Genomic DNA, 25,550 nt, shown 5'->3' with positions numbered 1-25,550 from the left:
ACAAGACCCCCCCAGTTATACCTTTCAGAAAGCTTGGGAGCAGGACCTTCGGGTAAGCTGGTCGCCCCGGATATGGAAGTCTATTTTTCAAAGTATGGGTAAGGGGCATATTGCTGCTTCTCTTATTGAGAACTCTTACAAGATGTTATACCGCTGGTACAAGTGTCCTTCACAGATACACAAATTCATGCCTCTCTATCCAGATGTTTGTTGGCGAGGCTGTATAGAGGAGGGCACGTTTTATCATATGTGGTGGACCTGTTCCCAAATTCAGGTGGTTTGGAGGCAGGTCTTTCAATGGCTGAGTATTCTTTTTCCAGGGCTGCCATCTCTCACACCGGCACAGGCATTGCTGGGTCAGGCACCCCCAGGGCTGTCGCAGGACTCCAATCAGTTAGTTCAGTATATCTCCACTGCTAGTCGTTGTGAGATAGCGCGCTTATGGAAGGCTACTAGTATTCCCAAGTTAGAGGACATTCAACACAGAGTGCGTAAAATCTTTTTATTATCCAAAATCACAGCATTTAAACATAAGAAAGTCTCTCGCTTTACATCAATTTGGCATCCCTATCACACTTGGCTTTCTAGTGTATCCCTGGGTATTCCGACTTAAATAGTGAATGTGTAGCGGAAATCCTTTGGCTCCTTTAATCCTCTTGGGGGTAACCCTATAGGCATATCTATTCTCTCTGGTGTGACACCATTTATACTATGTTTGTGCAAATTTTGACATTGTAACTGTGAAGCATGGGGGGTGGGGGGTGGGGTGGATTATATAAATTCAATGTGAACAACTTCGTTGCAAACCTTTGATGTATAACCTACAGCAGATAACGGTTTTGTTTTCATATCCGGGCTGTTTCTTAAGCATGTTGTTCTCCTGATTATATGGTCCGGTCTGTAGGTTGCTTTATGTTGTTGTTTCAATAAAAATCTTTAAATTAAAAAAAAAAAAATGGAATTTTTAAACTTTACATAAAAATAGGTAATAACTAGACAGGATGCTAGTATATAAGATTATAAAAAGTATAAAAGTTTGGAACCATGGGCTTATTGTTTTGGGGTAAAAGGGAAAGAGGGGGGGAAGGGGAACGGGAGGAGGGAGGGGAAGTGGGAAAAATACAGCATAAAAATTATATAATAATAAAGGGAAGAAGGGAGAAGGGTATGATAATTGGAAACATGTGAATGAACAAGTATGTTGTAGTTATGTGTAGCATAAATGGGATTGTAATGGGTGTCAGTGAAAGGACCAATCTCCTTTCAGAAGGCTGTCCTGAAAGGGGATTGGTCCTTTCACTGACAAATGTCAGTGAAAAGGACCAATGGGCAATAAGTGAAGGAGTTAATAAATTAATATTAAGTGCCCAACACTTTAATATTGATTTTATACACTCCTTCTGGTGCCGGTAGTCAGGTTCAGAGAATGGACGCTGAATTAACCAGCGTCCATTTTCCAAACACCTGCCAGTGCTTTTTGTAAACTTTTTTTTTGTATTATTATTTTAAAGAGTTGTTTCTCCCACTTAATATCCCAAGGAACTTGTATATAATTAATTTATGTCCAACCTGGTTAACCACATGTAATCTCATTTAATAACTGTGGCGCCCGTTGGCTCTACAGTAAAGTTGTCACCTTTTAACTTCCTATCCTTCCTCCATCTATCATTGTAATTTCCTTTCTCAGTTGTCTGTAAACCGACATGATGTTTTTTTTTTTTACGAATGCCGGTATATAAAAGTTATAAATAAATAAATAAATAAATAAATAAGTAGGAGGCAGTACAGAAAAGCAGTTTTTTCTGCTTTTCTGTACTAGTTTTAGTAGCGCTCAGCATTTAACGCTTCCTCCGGGCAGGCGTTAATTTCTGATCGCTAAAATGTGCATCCTAGAGGGTTTTACCATTCCTAATATGCACCTCCCCCAGAGGCTTGCTAGAATGTGTAGCCCTGAGTCCATGAAGGTGGGGGTTAGGCATGAGGAGAGCGAGGCAGCGTAGTTTTGTTTTCAGGAAGGAAGGAAGTGTTTTCAGTGCGTTCTCCACGTTGGGACTCCCCAGTCTAGCACAGAGAGAGGGAGAGACACTGTTGATATCCTGGAGGGAAGAGGGACACAGAGAAATTGTTTTTTCTATTTTTTGTCAGATCTTAAGTTTTTGTTGTTTTAAACCTGCGCCTTCTGGAAGGCAGAAATCCTTTCTCCAGAAGTGCAGGAGGGATCTGTATATCCCTTCGCTCCATCAAGAGGAGGTTGCAGAGACCAGACAGTGAAGATTTAGGGGCGAATTTTCTAAGTTCGCAGAACTTAGAAAATCCAGTGGTAACAGGGGGCGGGGCGAAACGGGGGGGGGGGGGGGGGCAGTCCTGCGCCAGCCAGCAGTGATCACACAGCCGCGGTGCGATCACTGCCGGCGATGCGCCAGATAACTACACTGTAAAAGGTGTAGTTGTTCGGTGCGAAATAAGGAGCCTTTTTGCTACCTACCTTTTCTCTGTCTTCGCGGAGTTGGCCCCGGTGCGCCCCGACTCCTCCTCTTCCGGAGCCGACTCTGCCCCGATGTCCCTTTCGCAGGCGTGCGCTACGATTTCTAGCTATCGCACGCTTGCGCTGGTAGCTCAAGGAAATATTTGTTCTGCCCCCTTCCTTACCCAGAACTGGATTGTAAAATCTGTTCCAGTATATAAGGTCCTTCCTGCAGGAGGGTCAGGGTCTATTCTTTTGAAGAGGCGTCAGTGGGAGAAGGAAAAAGAACATCTTGAGACCCCCAATCAGAGTTTTCACCTGGGACCCATGAGGACACAGGCAGGTTGAAGTTCGGGAGTGCCTCTGGACAACAGGTCCTGTGAGGAAGGGGTTATCTACCCTGGTTAGGATTCCCTTGGGACACCTATTCATACCACACCATGTATGAAAAAATACCATTTCCAAACTTCAGTACAAAGGGTCACTTCCCCAGAGGGAGCTACAAGTTGAATCTGTGCTCCCTGCAATTCTCAGAATCTGGATGTAACTGGACAATCAACCCACAGTAAACATTATTCTGAACACCCATCCAGTGAGTCCTGTCTTTTTTTGTCAAGGTACCTGTCCAAAAGAGCTATGGTAATACACACAACACACAGAAGGTTTCCAGTGCAAGAGCCCAGAAGGTTAGCCTCCCCCCCATTAAAATGTAGTCAGATAACTTTTGGACATTCCAGGGATGATTCTAGGAGGAGTTAGGTTAGCTGGCTAAGTTATCAGGGTAACTCTGATATTCGGAGTCAGCTGGATATAATTAGAACTGCCAAAGTTACAAACACCCTAAAACTGCCACTGGCAGTTTTTTTTCTGCTATTTTCTAGACTCCATAATTGTAAGAAAACAAATGTTTTTTTGTGCACAAATTGATGCTCTGTAATAAATGCAGTCATGAATTCTGCATTTTGCCTATTTATTTCAAAGTTTTGGTGGTACAGTTTGTGAGAACAGTAGTTTCTTTATTGTTAGTATCATATAACTTACTGTCAGCGAATAGACAGATATGCTCTGCTCCTATCCTACCTTTTTCACAAGACCCTCCAGCCCTTAGAGATGGAGTTTATTTTTTTAGAGATGAGGATTCTCCAATAGAGTTATTTAGAGAAATGAACCAGACTGGTTGTTTGAAAATAACAATCTCTTTATTCAGATAAAAGTTATAATCTTTAAAGCATGTAATTTAGTTTATGAGGCATTATATTTTTCAAATCTTATCTTAATCAAACAATACAGAGCTATAAGCATAAGTATGATAATAATAGTGACTGCAACCCTAGCAAATAGATAAATATCTACTAAAGGCATTTTTCTTGTAAAATAAATTCTTTCTAGTACATGCTTAGCTAATGCTAGCTAGGGTTCTCTTATGCAGAAAATGACTAATTAAAAGCCTTACCAATCTCATGAAGCAATTAGCCCATTTACTGTCTCTCTTGTGTGGTCAGTCAGAGTTTATTTTGCTCCGCTACAGTTCCTCTCATCCTACTGTTCTTACCAGGGGTTTAAATAGACAGAACAGCCAGGCCGGTGGGGGCTCAGATTTTGAAGCCCCCCCCCCCCCCCCCCCAAGGACAAAGATAAGAAAGTTGGAAGGCATCCCAATTGAGGAAAGTTAACTCCCCCCCCCCCCCCCCCCGACAAGAGTAGCCAGGAGGGGGCTCTCATTTTCTAACTCCCCAAGAACAAAGATAAGACGTAAAGTTTCTTCTAAGCCTCCTAGGACACAGGTGTCTGAAGTTAGAAGTCATCTCAAAAGAGGCCTTCATCTGGGTAATAGTAAAAATTACATTTCATATGCTTCAAAATAAGCGTGATTTAACGGACTACACCATACATGTGTGATTACAAAGAAACACATTTTCACATTTTATAACACATTTTCTGACATTACAATAAAAGAAATTATTGTAGATCTTTGGTTTGTTGATGGTAAATGTTTTACATATAAAATTAGATGAAATAGCCAACAGAATCTTTAGAAACAAACGTGAAAACATTTTACTGGGTATATACTGCAAAATCTAAAAAAGGTACTGAAAAACTACACCCTAGAAAAGCCGCCGGCATGTTTTTATCCCACTTTGTCAATGAAAACACAATTTTTTGGGTGAACAAATTAATTCTCTGTTAGACACAACTGTCAGAGTGCAGACAGAAGTCCATAGCACCTCAAAAGAGGAATCAAGGCGAGCAGGAAGAAAGAAAAGTCACCAGCAGGGGTGTAAAGTTTTCAGAAATCAGAGGTCATCATAAATGATTTTTAACTTAGAACTCTTCTTATTGAACTATTTATGAAGCAAAATAGAACAAATAAGCTGGACATCAAACATAAAACACAGGTTGAGATGCAATATATTAAAAAAAAGAAAATATACTAGAAGTACAATTAGTACAATTAGGATACTATATCAAAACAATTGATATAATGGCAAGTACTTCCAACATACCATGAGCCTCCTATTGACTTTTTCACAGCTGCCAGTTCATATCTATATGTAGCCCCCTGTTCCAAGTTGATTCTGGGCACAGAGGCTCACTGGGAGGCTCATGGCCTAGGACAGGGGAGAAAAGTTCTTTTCAAGCCCTTAGGGTTTCTCCTCCCTGAAGGTCTGCTCAACAGTCAAGTTGAGGTAAAAAAAAAACAACCACCATACTACTCACTAAACCACTGTTCAAATTAAAAGCCTTTACTGGCAGGAACAAAAACAGTCTAAGAGGTGATACATTGGTTAATAGTGCACCAAACAGCAAAGTCCAAATCTCAGTCCCTTTCAAAAGCACTGATGTACTCACAGGCAGGTCAGCTTTATGGGGCAGGAACCCCCCTCCCATTTCTGTAGGGCAGCTCTCCTTAACGTTCCTCTTGCTTCTCACTCTGCCAAGCTATTGCCTGATTCTTCTTGGGGAATCCTTCCTCAGATGGGCAGCCCTTCTCCTTGCAAGCTCCCACCAAAGACGATCCTCTCTGGCACTATCCTCTCCCAGAACTCTCTCAGGAATGATGAGTTATATTCATTCATCTCCCAAGAATTCTTCCTGCCAGCCAATAACCTCCTGGGTATCCCAACCTGACACCAGTCACCTTTTCTGGACAGGATCTCGTCTTCCTCGTTTTTCTTCTCAGCCTGACTACCTTGGCCTTGGGTTACAGCCACTCTTTATCAAAACAGGAATAAGGTGAAATTTATACTTAACCAGTTAATTTCATTTACTTTAGTCCTAGCACATCAGTCCATATAACTGAGATCTGGCCCCCGGCCAGCAGATGGAGGCAGAGACAAAAAAGCCAAGATCTGACTATGCTCTGCACAAAAGGGTCTGGTGCTGCCTCTGCTACTCAGTATGTTCTGCCAAAGCAAAAAGATTATAAGAAGCTATTGTTAGTTTTGGTTACCCTGTTGGCATGATAACCCAAACCTACTACTGTCGCCAATGTCTCCTTCTTGGATACGAGTCCCAGCCTGAATTCTGATTCCAAGTTCGCAGTCAGGACCACCACTGTCAGTGTGGGCAATGTCATCCTTGGATTGGTTCTCAAGAGTGTAAGTTTTCCCTGGAACTACAGCAGGGGAAAAAAAAAGGCATTACTCAGCAAGAATTATTTTAGTAATGCAACCGAAAAGATCAGGGACTGAGGATAACATCTGCTGTCCTCTCCCTGGGCTGCATTTTTCTGCTGGGAGAAAGGCCCCTCTTTTCACAAATTTGTATATGTATGTCTACATGAATCTATAGATAAATATGGGTCAATATATATATATATGTTTGTATATATATACAAAAACACACACACACACTGTATATACACAAGTCCACTCACCCCATTTTCTTTTGTTTTTACCACTGTTCCATTTCTGGGGTAGGTCCTAGACTGGTTTGCTAGGACTAAAGGAAAGGAAATGAATGGGTAAGTATAAATTTCACCTTCCTCTTCGCCCTTCAGACCATTCCATATTTGTGGGATGTAGGAGAGCAATCCCTATCCTAGGTGGGAGTTACTTGGACCTGCTTCCTGGACTCTCATTTTAGATGATGTGTCCTTTTTCTCATAAAGGAATTAGCCGCTAACATTCTGTAAATGTATTCAGAGATGCTCTTGTAGCTGCCCTACAGATTTCTTCTAGGGCAGGGGTGGCTAACCCTGGTTACCTTTTTTGAAACTTTCACCTGGTAAGGAGATGGCGTAAAGTAAGGCACTGGAACTTGGAGCTCATAATCAGGTCCTAGTAGCTCTGGATCTAAGTTCAGAAGGGATTATTAGGGTTCACTAATCAGTGAAACATAGCCAGATGCACTGCCTGGTCATTAGAAATTTTGCCACATCAATTAGCCATTGCCTGCCTGTCACTGAGAGACTCTTATTAAAGGAATCTTTCAAGATGTGCATTTACTCCAACAGTTACTGAGCCTATCTCCTTTTACCTGAAACGGGCTTACAAAACCAAAGGGTTATATGACATGCTGATTCCTTCAGCCTTACCAGAGGTGTCTTCATCTTCTTCAGTTCCTGCTCATAGCAGGGACACAGTCAGGACCTATGCCTTCTTCCCTGGGAGCCCATTCTACCAGGTCAATCAGGGCCCTCTGCCTAATACCCTGGGAGTTTGTGTTTGCCAGGATATTCAGGGCTTTTTTCCCTGTGAATCTGGGAGTCCACTTCTACCAGGACTTTCTGTGCTTTTTGTCTGCTACTCTGGAAATCTGTAGTTACCAGGATCTTCAATGCACTTTGCCTGTTTTCCTGGTATTCTGCTTCTACCAGGACATCCAAGACTCTTTCTGTTCTCCTGGGATTGCCCTTCTACCTGGATATTAAGGGCTCTTTGCCTGTTTTCCTGGGCTTCTGCTTCTAACCGGACAGTCTGAGCTCTTTGCCTGTTCTCCTGTGCTTCTGCTTTTACCAGGATAGTCAGGGCTATTTACCTGTTCTTCTGGGCTTCTGCTTCTACCAGGAGAGTCAGAGCTCTTTGTTTATTTTCCTGGAAGTCCAGTGTGCAGCTCCTGTTGCTAAAAACCACCATAGAAACAAGCCTTTAAGTATCCCCCTCCAAGTCTTGAATCGCTGTAAGGATTCAGACTTCATAGAGTCCCATGGGAAACAGCCAATCACTCCATCTCTCTGTTGCTGCACCAGTCAACACGTCTATTCATCTGCTGAGGAAGAGACATGCTGAAATGCTAAGGCAGCACCAGACCCTTTTATAGAGAGTGAAGTCAGATCCTGGCTTTTTTTGCCTTTACCTCCATCTGCTGTTGAGGGAGAAATCCCACATGTATGAGTTAATTTGCAGGATGAAGAGGAATACAGCTTCTCAGTATTCCTCTGTTGGGAGAAAACACTCCCTTGAACCTTCCCTGTGGAGGGATCAGGACACAGAGAGGCTTCACATCTCTGTGAAGAGAAGAGATATGTCCCTTAGACAGACTGACTTCTGATTCCAATCTCTCAGGAACTCTGCTGCTTACTCCCTCAGACTTCTACTCCTACTGCAACACATGGGTGCAGGAGTTTTTTTTTATGACTCCATTGTGGAGTGTCAAAGCTTCTAACTCACTCCCACCTACACCTACTGCATACCAGGTCTTTTGAGACCACTGTGAATATTACAGTTAAAGGCAACACTACTAGTAAAGGGCAGAATTTGGAGATTACTTTTCATATATATTAAACAGAGCATATTCCACCAAGTATTACATTCAATGGCAGATGCACTCTGCTAATTGCTAAATATAAGCTACATTTCTATAGGGTAGAAGTATACTGAATAACTTACTCATAAGATTGGAGTCAAGGCTAAGGACTTTCATACTACATTCCCAAGCTTCTGAAGACTGGCGCCAAAGGAGGGGGAAAACTGGCACACAAGAAACCCACTGGGCCTCATTATAAATTAGAGCCTCAGTAGTTTGCAGGTTCATGATTAACTGAGGATAAACAGTGCCTCTCTGCCTACTCCCCACCAACCTGGGTTATTTCACTCCGTCTCTGGACCACTCCACATGAATACCCAGTCCCCACCAGAGTCAGGAAAAAGAACACTCCTAAATATAAGAATGACTTTTATTTACAGAAATCTTTAGGCAAAATAAGGGTAAAACAACTTAAAGTAAATATTGCAGGCTAGCACAACAGGTATTTTGCCTTTTAATGATGGTAATAGAATAAGAAAGAAGAAAATAACTAAGGAGAAAAGCAGGATATAGGTCACCCTAATAACAAAACCAAAGAATTATAACAACAGTCTGTACTTAGTCTCTCTTATTGAGGAGAACCCTCCAACTATGAACCTGTGAACTGTACCCCTTAATGCTGAGCAGTTCTGCCCCAGGATCCAGATAAAAAATGAAATATAGAAAGAGCAGAAAAAGATCATACAGCCTGTCTAGTCTGCCCATCCACACAAACTGCTCAGCTCTAATATCCTGGCCACTGCTTCAGAAATCTCCTGTGCTTGTAGCATGCTTTCTTGAACTCAGACACTGTCCTCTCTACCACGTCCACTGGGAGGCTGTTCTATGCATCCACTTCCCTTTCTCAGAAGAAATATTTGTGAAATGTTGCCAATTGCTTCAAGGGCTGAATTGTTAATCCTGTGTCCTTGTTGGTATATGTCCAGAAACTGCTGGAGCCCCCTTAATTTTAGTCATTCCCCACAGGACACTTTTATCACTGAGCACATACTTTCGTCCTACTGAGCCTAGCCAAACATGTCTCTCACTGCAGCAAGCCGGGAAGCCAATAGTAGTATGAGCTCTAGTCATTAAACTGCTGCAGTAATGCTGGGAGCAGTATCTTCCTCTCTCCTATTACCTCCAATCTGCTGCAGTCTGCTCTTTGTTTCTTGTTCTGTTGCTTGGGCTCTGATGCCTTAAAAAACAGGTGTAACCCATGGTTACTAGCTGCCTGGTGCACCAGCAGCCCAGAGTGGAATTTATATTTTTGCTGCTGTATATATACACATATGCTTCAGTCTGGAGGCGGTCACTCCATGGATGCATGAGAACAAGCTATGTCAGCTCTCCCAGCATGCTGCTGTGACCCCCAACCCCTGACGTAGTTTGTTACCCAGGCTAAAGGAGGGGCAGTTAACCATAGAAGAAATACAATAATAAATCATTGTGGGTTCGCTCAATTTGAAGGTGGTAAGACTGTGTCCCAACCCCAATACCACACCTGGTGCCTCTTCTTGGGGTACGCTTTATGTGATTCAGAATACACCAAAGGCAATCAACACATCAAGAATAAATGCAACACTTTTACTGGTAACATCTTAATAAACAGTAAATGAGAATAATGGTATTAATAAAGCCTAGAGACATACGGTTAAAAAAAAAAATAGTTAATACATTTCTATAAATATATACAGATTACAGTGGCACTGCAGGTAGCAGTTCTGTGGAAGTGATGTTCAACATTGTATATGTAAATGTATGCGTATATACATGCACAGACACCTAGGTAGCTATATGCTAGGGGCCCTGCAGATAATAGGATTTGGGCAGAGCAAGCAAAAGGAAAAGCAACTTCTCAGTAAGTTCCAAAGTACTCATAAAAGTCCACAATTTCTAATATTTCAGCACTGTTGGTGCACTTGTACAGATGGGACCCTGGTTTCTTGTTGTTTTGTTTACATGCAGACTGTAGTCACCCCCATGGATAGTCATGGTAACAGGTGAAGGGGGATTAGCTCCCTGGGTCAAAAACCCCAATTCTGTTAATTTTTCAACAAAACTGTGAGCAAGCTTGAATCCAAACTCTCTTAACTAATAACTGGTCAACAAGATTCACCTCTAGCCAGCCAGGCACTGTACTCCATGGTTAGCAGGCTGTAAATGTTAATGTGGAAGGGTCTAATTTCAGATTAAGCTGGGATGCCCCCTAGGAAGCTAACCCAGACAAGTCTCCTCTTGCCAGGATATCTCTTTGTACACCAGGTTTACTTAAATCAGTCTCTCTGCAGAACTTCCAACTCCCTGAGCTTCTGGTGGGTGGATTCCCTGGAACTCTCTGAAGCTGGCACAGCACTGCTCTCCTCTGCTGGTCTCTTGGCTTCCTCTTCCCCTCAGCCCTGTCTCACAGCATCTGGAAGCCCAGTTCTCTATTTTGCAGTCTGTGGCCACAGTAGGGACAAAACAACTTGGGAGACAGCATTTCTCCTCCTCCTTCTCGACTGCTTGCTCCCTTTCATCCTGAGTTCAGCCACAACCTGTGCAGAAACCCAGGCTCTTTCCTTACCATCTTTCCTCTTCTTTCCTTACCATCTTTCCTCTTAGGCCGCACATCATAAATGAACAATTCCTACACTAGCTTCCTGGATCCAGCAAGCTCCGATTGGCTTCATCTGGTCAGGCAGCTTTCTGTGTAACTCTACTAAGTCAGCAGCAGGAAGGAAGGGAGGGGGAAGGCTTCCTGCTCCTCAGCTCTGAAGAGGTACAAGCTGCTTCAATGAAAGAAGTCATTAGTCTCCTGCAGACAGTTCCTTTTGGTTTTATTTGTATTGGGTTTTTTTTCTTTTCCTTGTAGCAGGGGAATGCCAGAAGACTGTGGGTGCCTAACTTTTAGGGTCATTCATCACAATTCGTTATGGCGCTAATGCCCACGATAACGCCATAACGCATGTGATAGTAATGCACGAATGCAAATTCTTCATAGGGGCGAGATTGGGGAGGGGTTTGGGCGGAATGAATTAAAATGAAGGGCATTTTCACCCTGTGCGATAGCGTAATGCATGCTATCTCACACTTTTAACACCAGAAATAACTACACCTTTTTTCCTGGCGTTAATCAGTATAAGATGCCCGAAATGGCTGTAGCGCAATTCACGATAAAGATTGCAAATTGCATTTTGGCCATTTCTGGGCTTGGGGGGGGGGGGGGAAGGGAGAGAGGGAGAGAGAGAGAGAGAGAGAGAGAGAGAGAGAGAGCCTCTGGGGAGGCCTTCACAGTTTTCAACTATTGATATCACTATAGGAGGGCCAGCTAAATAACTCGAAGTGAGGTATACGAACAGCACAATATACCTTGGTGAGGATTTGACATCATTTGGAGTGAGGAAAGTCTCACAAACATGAGATTTCTACAATCTTCTCTCACCCTAACTTGATAGTACCCTGTTATAGAGTCCTTCAAGCTAGGGTGAAAGAACACTGTAGAAATCTCATCTTTCTGAGACTTTCCTCACTCCAAATTATGTCAAATCTTCACTGAGGTCTATTGTGCTTTCAAACTGGCCCCAAAACCCTAAACCACCACCAAAACCTCACCTTGAGTTATTAGCTGGCCCTCCTATTGTGATATAAATAGTTGATTACTAGGCAGGCCTTTTAAAGAGTCTCTCTCACTCCCTCTCCCCTGTGAGTAGCAAACCCCCGAGCATTTGGGGTGTGAAAAGCTTAACATAATATATTACCTTCTAAAATTATCATAAACACACCCCTTTTTCTATCTATGCAAAATTATGGCATTTTGATGAATCTAGGGGTAAGTTAGACAACCTGAGGTACAGTGCAGCAGTTCAATAGCACTCATTGTCCATGCACTGCCCAAGCTCCATACAAATACAAGCTCATAGAAACAGGGACCTGAATGATAATTCCCTGCCACATTGCCTTAGAGCAACCAAGCTTCTTGTAGAGCAATCTGGAGAATCCAAGGGGGATAATGCCAGCTAATTTATTTTTTTTTACTTCTCTTGCTGAGGCACGTGCATATTCCCTGTGCATGAGTACCATAGGGTTACAGCAGTTCCACTAGCAGTAAATTCTCAAAATTATGAACAGCGTTATCTGATGCTGGATAATTACTTTGCATTGGACAGTACAGTCATCTACTAATGCACTGGCAGTTTTGAGATTTTATTGAATGTACTAAACAACCTCATGTTTGGAATTAGCAACTCCTGTGTCTTAAGTTTGTCAGGAAATAAACTAGACGGATGGACTAATAGAGGATTCTGTAGTTTTATTAGAGTCACAAAACTGCATGGAGGGTGGAGGGACTGGACACAATGTGCACCCAAAGCCTACGTCCTTGATAACAATGCTGCTGATTTTAAGAGACAGTGTGGCAGCAGGTAAGAAGGCCATGGTTCTAGGAAAAGCCCCAGCCTCAGTGGTTTATCTTAGCTACAGCTGACTCAAGGATTGCTCCTGGCTGTGGCTCGACAATAATGTCCAGCATGGCTCTTTCTCCAGTCCTCTGTAGCCTTTTTCTGCTCCAATGTGACTCTTCCCGATTCAGTAATGCAGTCATCCACTGATTCCAGCTCTGCTTGCTTCTGATCTCCAGCTTTCCCCCTGTAACTGCTACTGAATTCTGGCACCAAGAAATATCCTTTTTATATAGAGAATCCACACAGTGCAAGGAGCCAATTCTGATTGGCTCACATTTCCCCATTTTCCATCTTGGAGCAGATGGAAAGACTGGCTTTCTGCACAGATCCCATGGGAGCAATATTCAGCCGCTGAGCGGTTTATCAAGTCTGCCAGTTAAACCTATCTGGCTAACTAGCAATGCGGTCATGCCACTAAATATAGCTGGCTGTCCTAAAGTTAGCCGGAAAGGTTTATCTGGCTAACTTTAGGACAGGTCAGCAGCACGAGCAGACTTAGCCACATAAGTTAACCAGCTAACACTGAGATTAATTTAGGCAACTAATTCTACTCCTCCCCGAAACATCTCCCACCTGCCCCCGGAACAACTCCAATTTATCTGGCTAAAATGTAGCCAGATAAGTGTCTCTATATGCTGGTTTTTCCATTTGGACACATAACTTTTCAATTATCCATCTAAATGACTTTTGAATATTAACCTCAATAATCCTCTCTTAGGAAGCATTAGTCCCACTGATTCTTTCTAGGCTGCAAGGCTGCCTAGCTGCAGACCCATGTTTATGGTCCCATAAGGAAGCATATAGTTAATGCTGCAGATTTCTTGCCTTCTTCTTATCATCTGTTGGTGGGGCTGTGTTTGTTTTAAAAGCAGTCCAAGGTGCCTGTAAAACTCTTTATCCAATTGGTTTCCTTACAGGCTTTAGTCTTGCCCTTTCAGCACTGGCAATAAAAAACAAGTTGTAGTATAGGCTCATGGAGGGGCCTACACATTTGGACCAAACATCTTCCCAAAATCTTGCACAAAATATAATGATATAACATGTCAGTGAGGGTCCCAATCTCAGAAAAACAAAACCAACACTTGTCTTCTGTCTGATATGTTAAATTTAGAATCCTTCATAGGTATCCAAATAGTCCTATGTGCACCAAAATATTGTGTCAGTGTCATGGAATTGGATAAAGACATCATCAAGGATCTATCCTACAACAATTTCCCTTTCTCATACTGGGCGGATTTTAAAAAGATTACGTGCGCCGGGGCTCGCAAAAAGGGGTGGGGCGAGGGCGAGGTGGGGGCGGTCCGGGATGGGGGCGGGGTCAGGCTCCCGGCACAGCGGCCATATTTGCTGCTGTGCAGGGGATCGCGCGCCGGCAGTTGGCTGGCGCGCGCAACTTGCGCCTGCCTAGAGGCAGGAGCAAAAGGTAAAACAAAAATTTTTGGGGGGTTAGAGTAGGGCTAGGGGGGGAAAGTTAGGGGAAGGTCAGGTTAGGGGGGAGGAAACAGGGGAAGGCAGCGTAGCTCGGCGCGCGCAAGGTGCACAATTGTGTACCCCATTGCACGCGCCGATCCTGGATTTTATAACTTGTGCCCGCCTGCGTGCACAAGTTATAAAATCAGGTGTACATGTGTGCACGCCGGGTAGTGCGCGCAAATGTACACCTGCGCGCAACCTTTAAAAATTTACCCCACTGTATATAGAAGCTATTGTTGTTCCCCAACACTTTTTCAGTACCAGGGATCCAAGATGACTTAAAGAATAAGTACAATTTTGACAGGCTCAGGCAATGTATAAATCATTAATTCAAAACAGAATCAGGCTTTCCTTCTAGTTCAAGAAACCCTTTTTTCCTTCTGGGCACATATAAAGAATTTATAACTTGTTGCTGTCTTACTTTGCCAACTGTTTCCTCCTCCTTTTGTGAGCCCAGGAGTGAGTCCTTTCTATGGGGTGAAAGCTAGTGTTTCTGGCCCAGGCAGTGAGGTGTGTTCCTTTATTAGTGTGTATGAAGCTTGTTGGCTGAAATGGTGATGTGATGGTGCTTGGCTGGGGCAGATGCAACAGGACACAAGTCTGGGTGCTCAAATAAAAAAAGTTGACTGATTTATGCAAAGGTAATCAATGTTCATGTGAAGTAAAGAATTTTACAATGTGTCCTTCCTTTTCTCTCTGTGTATGTGCTGGTGGTTCCTGACTCTCCTGAGCTGAGGGTTTGTGTGTCCCAGACTCTGGGCAGACCCTTAACTGTGAGGGAAATCCCCTTAGAGGATGAAACCATCCTACCTGAGTTCCAGTAGACTTTAGATAGTTAGCCAGCCTGCACCTGTGTCCTGGGGAGAAGATCCTGAGGAGGGTCTTCAAGTCTGCTCCTCATTCTCCAACCTTGTTCCTTTTATTTTTCCTGTCTTATGCAGTAGATTAACTGTAAACATTTAAAGAAATGACATTATGGAAAGAAAAAAACTGCATCATTTTGGAAGGGAAGAAAATGATCTTTCTCTTGTACCTGTCCTGAAACCCAAAATGTATATGTAGTGATAATAACCAAATAAAATATGAAAGTTCACCTCTTTCTTTTTTGGAGTGGCAGCTGTAACCCCAGTGTAACAGGTGGTGAGAGGAGGTAGCCTGCATGGCACAGTACTTATAACTCTAAATACCTTGCTGGGTAGCAGAGGCATAGCTAGAGTATTTGGTACCTGGGGCGGATACTTCTTTGGCACCCCCCCCTCCAATATATAGGGGTAGATTTTAAGACCTGCGCGTGGGCGCACACATGTACGCCCGACTTTATAACATGCGCGCACATGTTATAAAGTCGGGAGTCAGCGCGCGCAAGGGGGTACACAATTGTGCACCTTGCAAACGCCGAGCCAAGCTGCCTTCCCCTGTTCCCTTCCTCCTTAACTAACCTTCCCATCCCTTTCCCTAACCTTACCCCCCCCCAATTTCTTATCTCACCTTTTGCGCCGGCAGCCCGCAGGCACGCGATCCTCCAACACAGCTGCAAATGGCCGCTGTTTCAGAGGCCTTTGGCCCCGCCCCCAACTCCGGACTTCCCCGCTCCCGGACCGCCCCTTTAGTAAAGCCCCGGGACTTAGACATGTCCCGGGGCTTTACACGCGTCGCCGGGCCTTTATAAAATAGGCCCGGCGCACGTAAGGCTTTTAAAATCCGACTCATAATGTTTACATTTCCTAAATATCGATAAAATATTTCAAAACAGCAGACACATCAAATAACACCCAATAATTAAAAATAATAAAGATTTAAAAAATGTCCCACTGTCCAGATCTGTCATCCTAAGATTGTTGTATACTGGGGGCATGCATGCACACACACACACACACACACAATATGCTCCCTCTCTCTCATACACACATATACATGCTTGGTGAGAGACAGAAGGAGCATGTGTTTGTGAGAGAACACACACACACACATACACACCCACTTTCTCTGTACTTCTCACACAGAGACATGCTTCCTCTATCTTTCTCTCTCTCTCTCTCTCTCTCTCTCTCTCTCTCTCTCTCTCTCTCTCTCTCTCACACACACACACACATACATCCTGTATCTCTCTCTCTCTCTCTCTCACACGCTCACATGCAGACAAAAGCTGAACTGGAAACCATAAGCCATATTCTGTTTGCAGTGCAACGATAGAAAAGCAGAAAATCACTATTCCTTAAAACAATACAATCAAGAAATATAAATCAATCATACTAAAAAATATACATTTCAAAACAGCTGCTAAATAGAAAAATATTCAATAATTAGAAGCTTTTGTATACATTTTTAAAAATTTCTTAAACATTGATAAAATATTTCAAAACGGTAGACATCAAATAACACCCAGTAATTCAAACTAATAAGGATTTTAAAAATCCCCCACTCTCCATACCTGTCACCCTGAGATTGTCGTGAACTAGGGGTACACACACATACAGGGACACAAACAAAATATGCTCCCTCTGTCTCTTGCAAACATACACGCTTGGTGAGAGACAGAGGGAGCTTGAGTGTGTCTGTGGAAAAGATAGACACATGCGTTTCCCCATCTCTCTCTCTCTCTCTCACACATATATGCTTCCTCTTTATCTCTCACCCATGCACACACACATGCTTCCTCTCTCTCACTCCCACCCCACCCCTGCACACAAGCACCCTCTCACATATATGCACCAACAGGCACGCACAAACTCACTCTTCTGTACACACACCATCTCATATACACACACACACCCTCACATACTCACACCCACCCTTACACATTCATACCCACACACACCCTCATATACACACCCACCCAAACAACCTCATACACACACAGCCTCATACACACACTCCCATACACACCAAACACCCTCATATACACACACAAAAACATACACACACCCTCATATATATATACACACACACCCTTTTATATATATATATATATATATATATATATTTGTCAAAACACCCCAGCGTAATATCGTTGGAGACTACTAGCACTCTTTACCTATGTTCAATCACTTTATAAAAACCCCACAGTATTTTGAAAAATTATTAAATATTTATTAGTGTGTTAACACTCTACATATATATTCATACAATAACATAAAATTACAAAATTATGTCAAATACCTTATTATTTAAAACAATCTTATAAGTCCAAACTTTATTGGCCCTCAACAACTAAACTCAATCTCACCCTCTATAGACTTACATATATCCTATAATCTTGTGATTGGTCTTCTGCAACGAATCTACCACTAACCTATTAAACATTTAATCCACATAGCTCAATTGCTATGCCCAACATTCTTAACACTATTTAGTGGTATGTTCTATTCATATAGTTCCATCCTCCATCCCGACAAGGGCCTTGTTTCGCCAATACTGGCTTCTTCAGGGGACTGCTTGTATAGAGACCAAACATCAACAAGACCAATGGCATCTATTTCATGTATCTGTAAATCACACAACTTCATTAAAATAAATCCATTCCCCACAATAATCCTCCCCCCTCTCCATAACCCAAAATTTACTCAACCCCCAACAGTGTTTAAATCACTTCTTTATCAGTAAATACTTATTTACAGACATATTTCATGATTTTTACATTAATAATGACTATACAAAACCATATTATTCTAAAATTCTAACCTGATACCCACTGCCTACCTAAACTGAAAGGAGTGGGTACAGACCAACACATCCAATTCACTCCGGCTAAGTAGCTCTCATGTTTAATTATAACCTCCCGAATGTGAATGTGATTATACAAAATATTTTCAAAACAAAATGTTCTTTATTCAATTTAATCCTCTGCTTTAAAACCATCTTCTAAGATAGATTCTAAAAAATGTATCCCAATTTGGCTTTTAATCTGGCATCGTCTACTGATGTTCTCCTAGAAAGACTAAGAGGACCTTACCTTTTTCTCTTCACCAACTCCTCTCTACCGGCGTCTGCCAAGGATGCAAACTTTCAAAAGATGTTAACTAATTCTCATAACCTATAAATATTGAAAAATACAATTGTCTATTACTGCCGTACCAATAGCGTTCCCTCCCGTTATACCTATATCTGTTTAAATTGTGAGAATTACCTTTTTCTTCCACAGTGAAACTGTTGTTCACACTGCTGCCGCAGTTTCAAACTTTTCTCCCAATTTGAAAAATTGTTTGCAAACCAATGGCTCCCCACCGCTGTTCAAACTCTTCTCTCCATTTTCTAAGATGACTCCGAAGCAGCTGCACGCTACCGCTATACAATGTTTTCTCATTAATCTTCCACTTTATTCGAAGCTTCTCAAACACCTTCAAATTCTATAAGTTTGAAATCAAATCTATAACAACCCCGAACCATTCATAATCAACTTCCCTCTCTTTTACTCACTCAATACACTCACCTTTCTCAGCGTGTAGCCGTATACCAACTGCTAAAATTGTTCAATGCGAATCCTCCTTTGAAAACCACCCTTAAGTACGTCTCCACGTTTTCTCTTACATCCAATCCCAACTCACGTCCGAATCTCTCTCCTATCAGTACTCATCTGGACTATATACGTAATACGCTGTGGGTTCCCTCCCACCTTTCGTACTATCTATGCCTCTCTCCTATCAGTACTCGTCTGGACTATATACGTAATACGCTGTGGGTTCCCTCCCATCTTTCGTATTATCTATGCCTTTTCCCCATCCGTCACTGTTACTTTACACAAAAGCTTCCCATTCTATAGCGGCATTTAGCCCCTTCGGTGCCGTGGTCTGCCAGTAATATATAAATCTTTGCTCTGTTTGTCGCAAATCCTGAGAGATGTTTCCTCCCCTTCTGTTTAAACGTCGCTGTAAAATACAAAATTTAAGCTGGTCTTCTGTGTGACCATAATCCTGCCAATGTTTAACCAGGGGGGATTCTACTTTGGCTGTATGTATACAGCTCCTGTGCTGTATAATCCTAGTCCGTATCGGTAATTTCGTTTGTCCAATGTATAATTTCTGGCACGGACATAGGATAACATACACCACCTTGTCTGTGCCACAATCAAAATGATGGCTCAACACTTGTTTGTACGGCATGGTCGGATGTTGAAAACTTCGTGTCTCAATAACATGCTTGCATACTGAACAGCCTTGGCACTTGTATTGCCCTAAAATTTGTTCTGTGTGCTCTGTATATGAATCCGAATGTACTAATAAATCACGTAAATTACGCCCTCTGGTTTTGGCGAATATAGGTCTATTTTTTAATGCATCATGAAATGTTAAGACATGCCAATGTTGTGATATGATATCTTGAATCTTATGTGTATTATGTGAATAGGGAAGTACACATACTAATCTGTCTTCTTCCTTACGCTGTCTTGTTTGAAGTAGTAAATCTCGATCCGCATATAATGCTCTCTTGTATGCCTTCCTGATGATTCTATTGGGATATCCTCTCGCTGTAAATTTGTCCCGCATCAACTCGGCTTGCCTTTTATATTCTTCTGTACCACTGCATAACCGTCTCAATCTCAAAAATTGTCCTGCCGGTATGTTTGTTCGCAGATTCTGCGGATGGAAACTGCTAAAGTGTAACAAATTGTTACGATCTGTCTTTTTTATATGTATAGACGTTAACACTCGACGAGCTTGCTTGTAGATCTGTAAGTCCAAGAACGAGATAGTATGTTCATGTGATGAGAAAGTGAATTGCAAATTAACATTCAAAGAGTTCATCCATAATTTAAACTCATTGAAAGTCTGTACGGACCCCGTCCAAATAAAGAATATATCGTCAATAAAGCGTACCCAACTCAAGATTTTTGACCAATACGATGACACATAAATGTACCTTTCCTCAAATTCTGCAACGTATAGGCACGCCACTGAGGGTGCCATGGTGGCACCCATGGCCGTCCCCTGTACTTGTTGGTAATAGTCATCCTTATATCGAAAAAATTTTTTGTTAGGGCTAATCTGGCTACCTTAGTTATAAATGTGCTCTTACTTTCCGAAAAATCATTAGTTCTTAAAGTTTCCTGAATTACCTTTAGGGAATCCATTTGGGGGATATTAGTGTACAACGACACTATATCTGCCGTTACCAGTAACCATTCCTGCTCAATATTAATCAAAGATTGAATCCGTGAAATGAAATCCGAAGAATCTCGGATATATGAACGACTTTTCTTTACCAATGGGTTCAAAAAAGAATCCACATATCTTGAAAGCGGCTCTAACACTGAGTGAATGCCAGAGACTATGGGTCTTCCCGGGGGCGCTACCATTGTTTTGTGTATCTTGGGAACTATATAGAAAATCGGTGTATTCGGATAAGGTTCCCATAAAAAATGTTTCTCTTTTTTTGTTAATAATTTTTTTTCTTCCCCTTCTTCCAACAGATCATAAATCACTTCTTGGAGCTCAGATGTCGGATCACATGGCAAAAGTATGTAACATCTGTGATCAGTCAATTGTCTCATCACCTCTCTATCATAGTCCACCGTATTTAAAATCACTATACCGCCCCCCTTATCCGCTGGGCGTATCGTGATAGTCTCATCAGTCTGGAGGGCTAAACAAGCAGTTCTTTCTTCCCTAGTGAGATTATGTGATGTTTGTGTAGGCATCATTTCTACAGTCTCCAAGTCGCGTAATACAAGTTTCTCAAAAATAGCTATGGCAGGATCCGCCACTCCCGGGGGATTCCACTTCATTGGTCTCCATAATCCCTTAGTTGCTAACCGTGGTTGGCCGGCAAAATGTCGCGCTATCTTTAGTTTTCTGAAAAATTTTTGTAATGAAATACGGGTAGCAAATGAATCATATTTAGTGTTTGGGACAAAAGATAAGCCTTTTTGTAACAATGACATTTCCACTTTTGAAATCCTACGATCAGATAGGTTAAATACCAAGGAGGCTTCTATTGCTGCGACCGTGTTTTGCGTTTGTCTATCGTCCTGTTGTACGATGTTTGTTGTAATATGCCCGTTTTTTTCTTGATGTTGGCTGGTTTTTGCGACAAAAAATTCGAGGATGTCTGTGCCTGTATGGATTCTCCTTGATGTGAACCTTGAAATTTCACCCTTCTTCCTGGATCATTTTGCCCATTGTTTATAGGGCGATCTTCATCTGACGACTCACTAGATGACGTATCAAAAGATCTTGGTTTCTTGTGTATCCTATTTTTGTTCATCCAAGGGTACACATACCCTCGGGTATAATCTGACTCATCCCTTTGGAATTTTTCTATTTTAGCTGTTTTCAAATCATCCCAGTATTTGTCCATACTTTCCTTAAATTCCGTCAATTGGCTGGCAAAAGTATCTAATGTAACAACCGCTTTTATATCAGCAATATGAGACTCCACCTGCGCCTTCAACTCTATCACCGACTCATTAGATGTTTCTATTATCAATAACATGAGATCGTAAGAGCATTTATTTAGAATCGAGTTCCATCGTCCAATAAACTTCTCATTCTGCGCATGTAAGAACGGTTCCTTATAAATCCTCAAACCTCGAGGTATACGCTTCATTCTACAATACTCATTCAACAAGGCTGAGTGTAATTCTGTCCTTGTTAATCGTTTCTTTAGATTAATGACATTATCCCAATCCGGAGGTGCCACCTGTATTTCTGAGGAGGCATCAAATAAACGAATGCCAGACAATACTTCCGCTGCTGCGGTATCAGTATAACTAAACATTTCTGGTTCTACTTTATCTTCCATGGCCAAAATAAAGTACCTAATATAGCAAACAAAAAAATTTTTGGCACTATCGTCTCCTCCAGTGCTATCAATGTAACTATTTGTCAAAACATTATGGTCACACAGAAGACCAGCTTAAATTTTGTATTCTACAGCGACGTTTAAACAGAAGGGGAGGAAACATCTCTCAGGACTTGCGACAAACAGAGCAAAGATTTATATATTACTGGCAGACCACGGCACCAAAGGGGCTTAATGCCGCTATAGAATGGGAAGCTTTTGTGTAAAGTAACAGTGACGGATGGGGAAGGGTATAAATAATATGAAAGGTGGGAGGGTACCCACAGCGTATTACGTATATAGTCCAGACGAGTATTGATAGGAGAGAGATTCGGACGTGAGTTGGGATTGGATGTAAGAGAAAACGTGGAGACGTACTTAAGGGTGGTTTTGAAAGGAGGATTTGCATTGGAAAATTTTAGCAGTTGGTGCACGGCTACACGCTGAGAAAGGTGAGTGTACTGAGTGAGTAAAAAAGAGGGAAGTTGATTATGAATGGTTCGGGGTTTGTTATAGATTTGATTTCAAACTTATAGAAATTGAAGGTGGTTGAGAAGTTTCGAAAAAAGTGGAAGATTAATGAGAAAACATTGTAAAGCGGTAGCGTGCAGCTGCTTCGGAGTCATCTTAGAAAATGGAGAGAAGAGTTTGAACAGCGGTGGTGAGCCATTGGTTTGCAAACAATTTTTCAAATTAGGAGAAAAGTCTGAACCTGTGGCAGTATTGTGAATAACAGTTTTACTGTGGAAGAAAAAGGTAATTTTCATAATTTAAATAGATATAGGTATAACGGGAGGGAACGTTATCGGTACGGCAGTAATAGACAATTGTATTTTTCAATATTTATAGGTTATGAGAGCTAGTTAACATCTTTTGAAAGTTTGCATCCTTGGCAGACGCCGGTAGAGAGGAGTTGGTGAAGAGAAAAAGGTAAAGTCCTCTTAGTCTTTCTAGGAGTACATTAGTAGACGATGCCAGATTAAAAGCCAAATTGGGATACATTTTTTAGAATTTTTCTTAGAAGATGGTTTTAAAGCAGAGGATTCAAATTGAATAAAGAACATTTTGTTTTGAAAATATTTTGTATAATCACATCCATATTCGGGAGGTTATAATTAAAGAAGAGAGCTATTTAGCCGGAGTGAATTGGATGTGTTGGTCTGTACCCACTCCTTTCAGTTTAGGTAGGTAGTGGGCATCAGGTTAGAATTTTAGAATAATATGGTTTTGTATAGTCATTATTAATGAAAAAATCATGAAATATGTCTGTAAATAAGTATTTACTGATAAAGAAGTGATTAAAACATTGTTGGGGGTTGGGTAAAATTTGGGGTTATGGAGTGGGAGGTTCATTGTGGGTAATGTATTCATTTTAATGAAGTTGTGTGATTTACAGATACATGAAATAGATGCCATTGGTCTTGTTGATGTTTGGTCTCTATACAAGCAGTCCCCTGAAGAAGCCAGCATTGGCGAAACAAGGCCCTTGTCGGGACGGAGGATGGAAATGTGTGAATAGAATATACCACTAAATAGTGTTAAGAATGTTGGGCATAGCAATTGAGCTATGCGGATTAAATGTTTAATAAGTTAGTGGTTGATTCGTCGCAGAAGACCAATCACAACATTATAGGATATATGTAAGTCTAGAGAGGGTGAGATTGAGTTTAGTTGTTGAGGGCCAAACAAAGTTTGGACTTATAAGATTGTTTTAAGTAATAAGGTATTTGACACAATTTTGTAATTTTATGTTCATTGTATTAATATATATGTAGAGTGTTAATACATTAATAAATATTTAATAATTTTTCAAAATATTGTGGGGTTTCTATACAGTGATTGAACATAGGTAAAGAGTGCTAGTAGTCTCCAACGACATCACGTTGGGGTGTTTTGATAAATAGTTACATAGATAGCACTGGAGGAGACGATAGTGCCAAAAATTTTTTTGTTTGCTATATATATATATATATATATATATATATATATATATATTTATTTATTTAACATTTTTATATACCGACCTTCATGAAAGAAAATTCATATCAGATCGGTTTACAGATAACATGAGGGGAATAACAAAGTCAACCATATAACAAGAAATGAAAGTTACATATAACAAGGGGTGTTAACCTGGAGGGCTAGGATAGCCGGAGCGATAGAAGGCATAACTGAACAGATTAGATAATACAATAATATGATGAGAAGAGGCATAAGTGTATAGGCTACACTTGTCAGAGAGTTTAGGTAGGAGTCAGAGTCTGAATTAGTGAGGAATTGCTGGAACTGTAGGTTAAGTGAAGGCCTGGATGAAGAGCCATGTCTTAAGTTTTTTGCGGAAGGTAAACGGGCATGGTTCTAATCTGAGTTCTGTGGGCATCTTGTTCCAGATATATATATATATATATATAATATACACACATACACACTCACAGCCTCATACACACATACCGCCATACACACGCAAACATCCTCATAAACACACACACATACACACACACCCTCATATATACACACACACCCTCATATATATATATATATACACACACCCAAACACCCTCATACACACACACACACACACACCATCATACACTGACACTCTCATGGGGCCAGTCTCTTCCTTCTTCAGCTGCTGGCGGCAACACTGGGTCTGTTCTTCTGCCACTGGTTCCTGAAGTGCTGGAGGCAACGCTGGTCCTGTTCTTTGCTGCTGTGCCGACTCCAGAAAATGCCGGCAGCGCCACTGGCCTCTGCCACTGCAACTCCTTGCTTTTGCTGGTGGGCTGTCACTGTTCCACGCTGCCACAGGACCCTACACCCTATTGCCACCCAGAGCGGACCGCCCCCCCTCAGCCCCCTCTTAGCACGCCTCTGCTGGGTAGACTGGATAGAACAATTTGGTATTTACTATTGTAACCCCAGGGATTAAAATATGAAAATAAGGTGGTAAAGAATTTTTTTTACTGACCTGAGTCCTGGGGCTGTAAGAAAGCATTGCTGGGTATAGCATGCATTTCCATTTCTCTCACTGAGTACGTTACTGCGGGGGGGAGGGGGGGGGGACGGAGGGCCTGTTGTGGCCTGGAGCTGTGTGAAAAGTTTAAGTGCAGGCAGTCTCAAGCTGCATAAAAAAATTTAACAATCAACAGAGTGGTGATATCAGTGCTGGCAGAAAAAGAAAAACTCCAGGAGACACAAAGACCTAGGGGGAGGTACGCAGGCAGCTGCCAGAGCTCGTTCTTCCCCTTCCTGCAGCTAAGAAGGGAGACAGAACGGAAGAAGAGTGAGCTGCGAGGGGAGGAGCAGGGCTGTAGATTTTACTTTCTTTTTGCAAAGGAAGCACGGCTAATGCTAGGTCTGATGGGAGTCGCATGCTGAATGTTGCGCAAATTGGCAGGCCACACACCGTTTTGTGAGAGTTTAGCACATGGAGCGAGGCGGTGGATACAGAGGCAAGCAGAGCTGTTATTGCAGAGCTCTGTCACAGGGCCTATTTTCTTGTGTCCAACAGCATAAAATACAGAGGGAATTCATCTAAACAGACTCATGTTTGAATGAGGAGGGATGTATGAAGTGTGTCAGTGACAGATTTAAATTGTTTTAATTCTAGTCCTCTCAGGTAAGAGAGAAAATAGATAGATGCAGTTTAAATATGGCCAAATTGCAGG

At 41.8% G+C, this 25,550-nt stretch overlaps 1 long non-coding RNA gene across 3 annotated transcripts; it reads right to left on the bottom strand.

The window, feature by feature from the left end:
* Positions 1-4,159: 4,159 nt before the first annotated feature.
* On the bottom strand, positions 4,160-25,160 carry LOC115100515. Of its 3 annotated transcripts, none has more exons than XR_003859125.1 (3): positions 24,480-25,160; positions 14,917-15,055; positions 4,160-6,406 (listed from the first exon to the last, which is right to left on the bottom strand). It is a non-coding gene; the product is annotated as an uncharacterized LOC115100515 (long non-coding RNA). The 3 variants fall into 3 exon arrangements; XR_003859126.1 differs by having other exon boundaries at positions 4,160-6,080; XR_003859124.1 differs by lacking the exon at positions 4,160-6,406 and adding an exon at positions 12,468-13,573.
* Positions 25,161-25,550: the final 390 nt, after the last annotated feature.

The sequence above is a fragment of the Rhinatrema bivittatum genome, chromosome 1, assembly GCF_901001135.1.
Source record: "Rhinatrema bivittatum chromosome 1, aRhiBiv1.1, whole genome shotgun sequence".
Taxonomy (NCBI): domain Eukaryota; kingdom Metazoa; phylum Chordata; class Amphibia; order Gymnophiona; family Rhinatrematidae; genus Rhinatrema; species Rhinatrema bivittatum.
The sequence above is the reverse complement of the archived record's forward strand: the minus strand, read 5'-3'. Positions and strand labels throughout refer to the sequence as shown.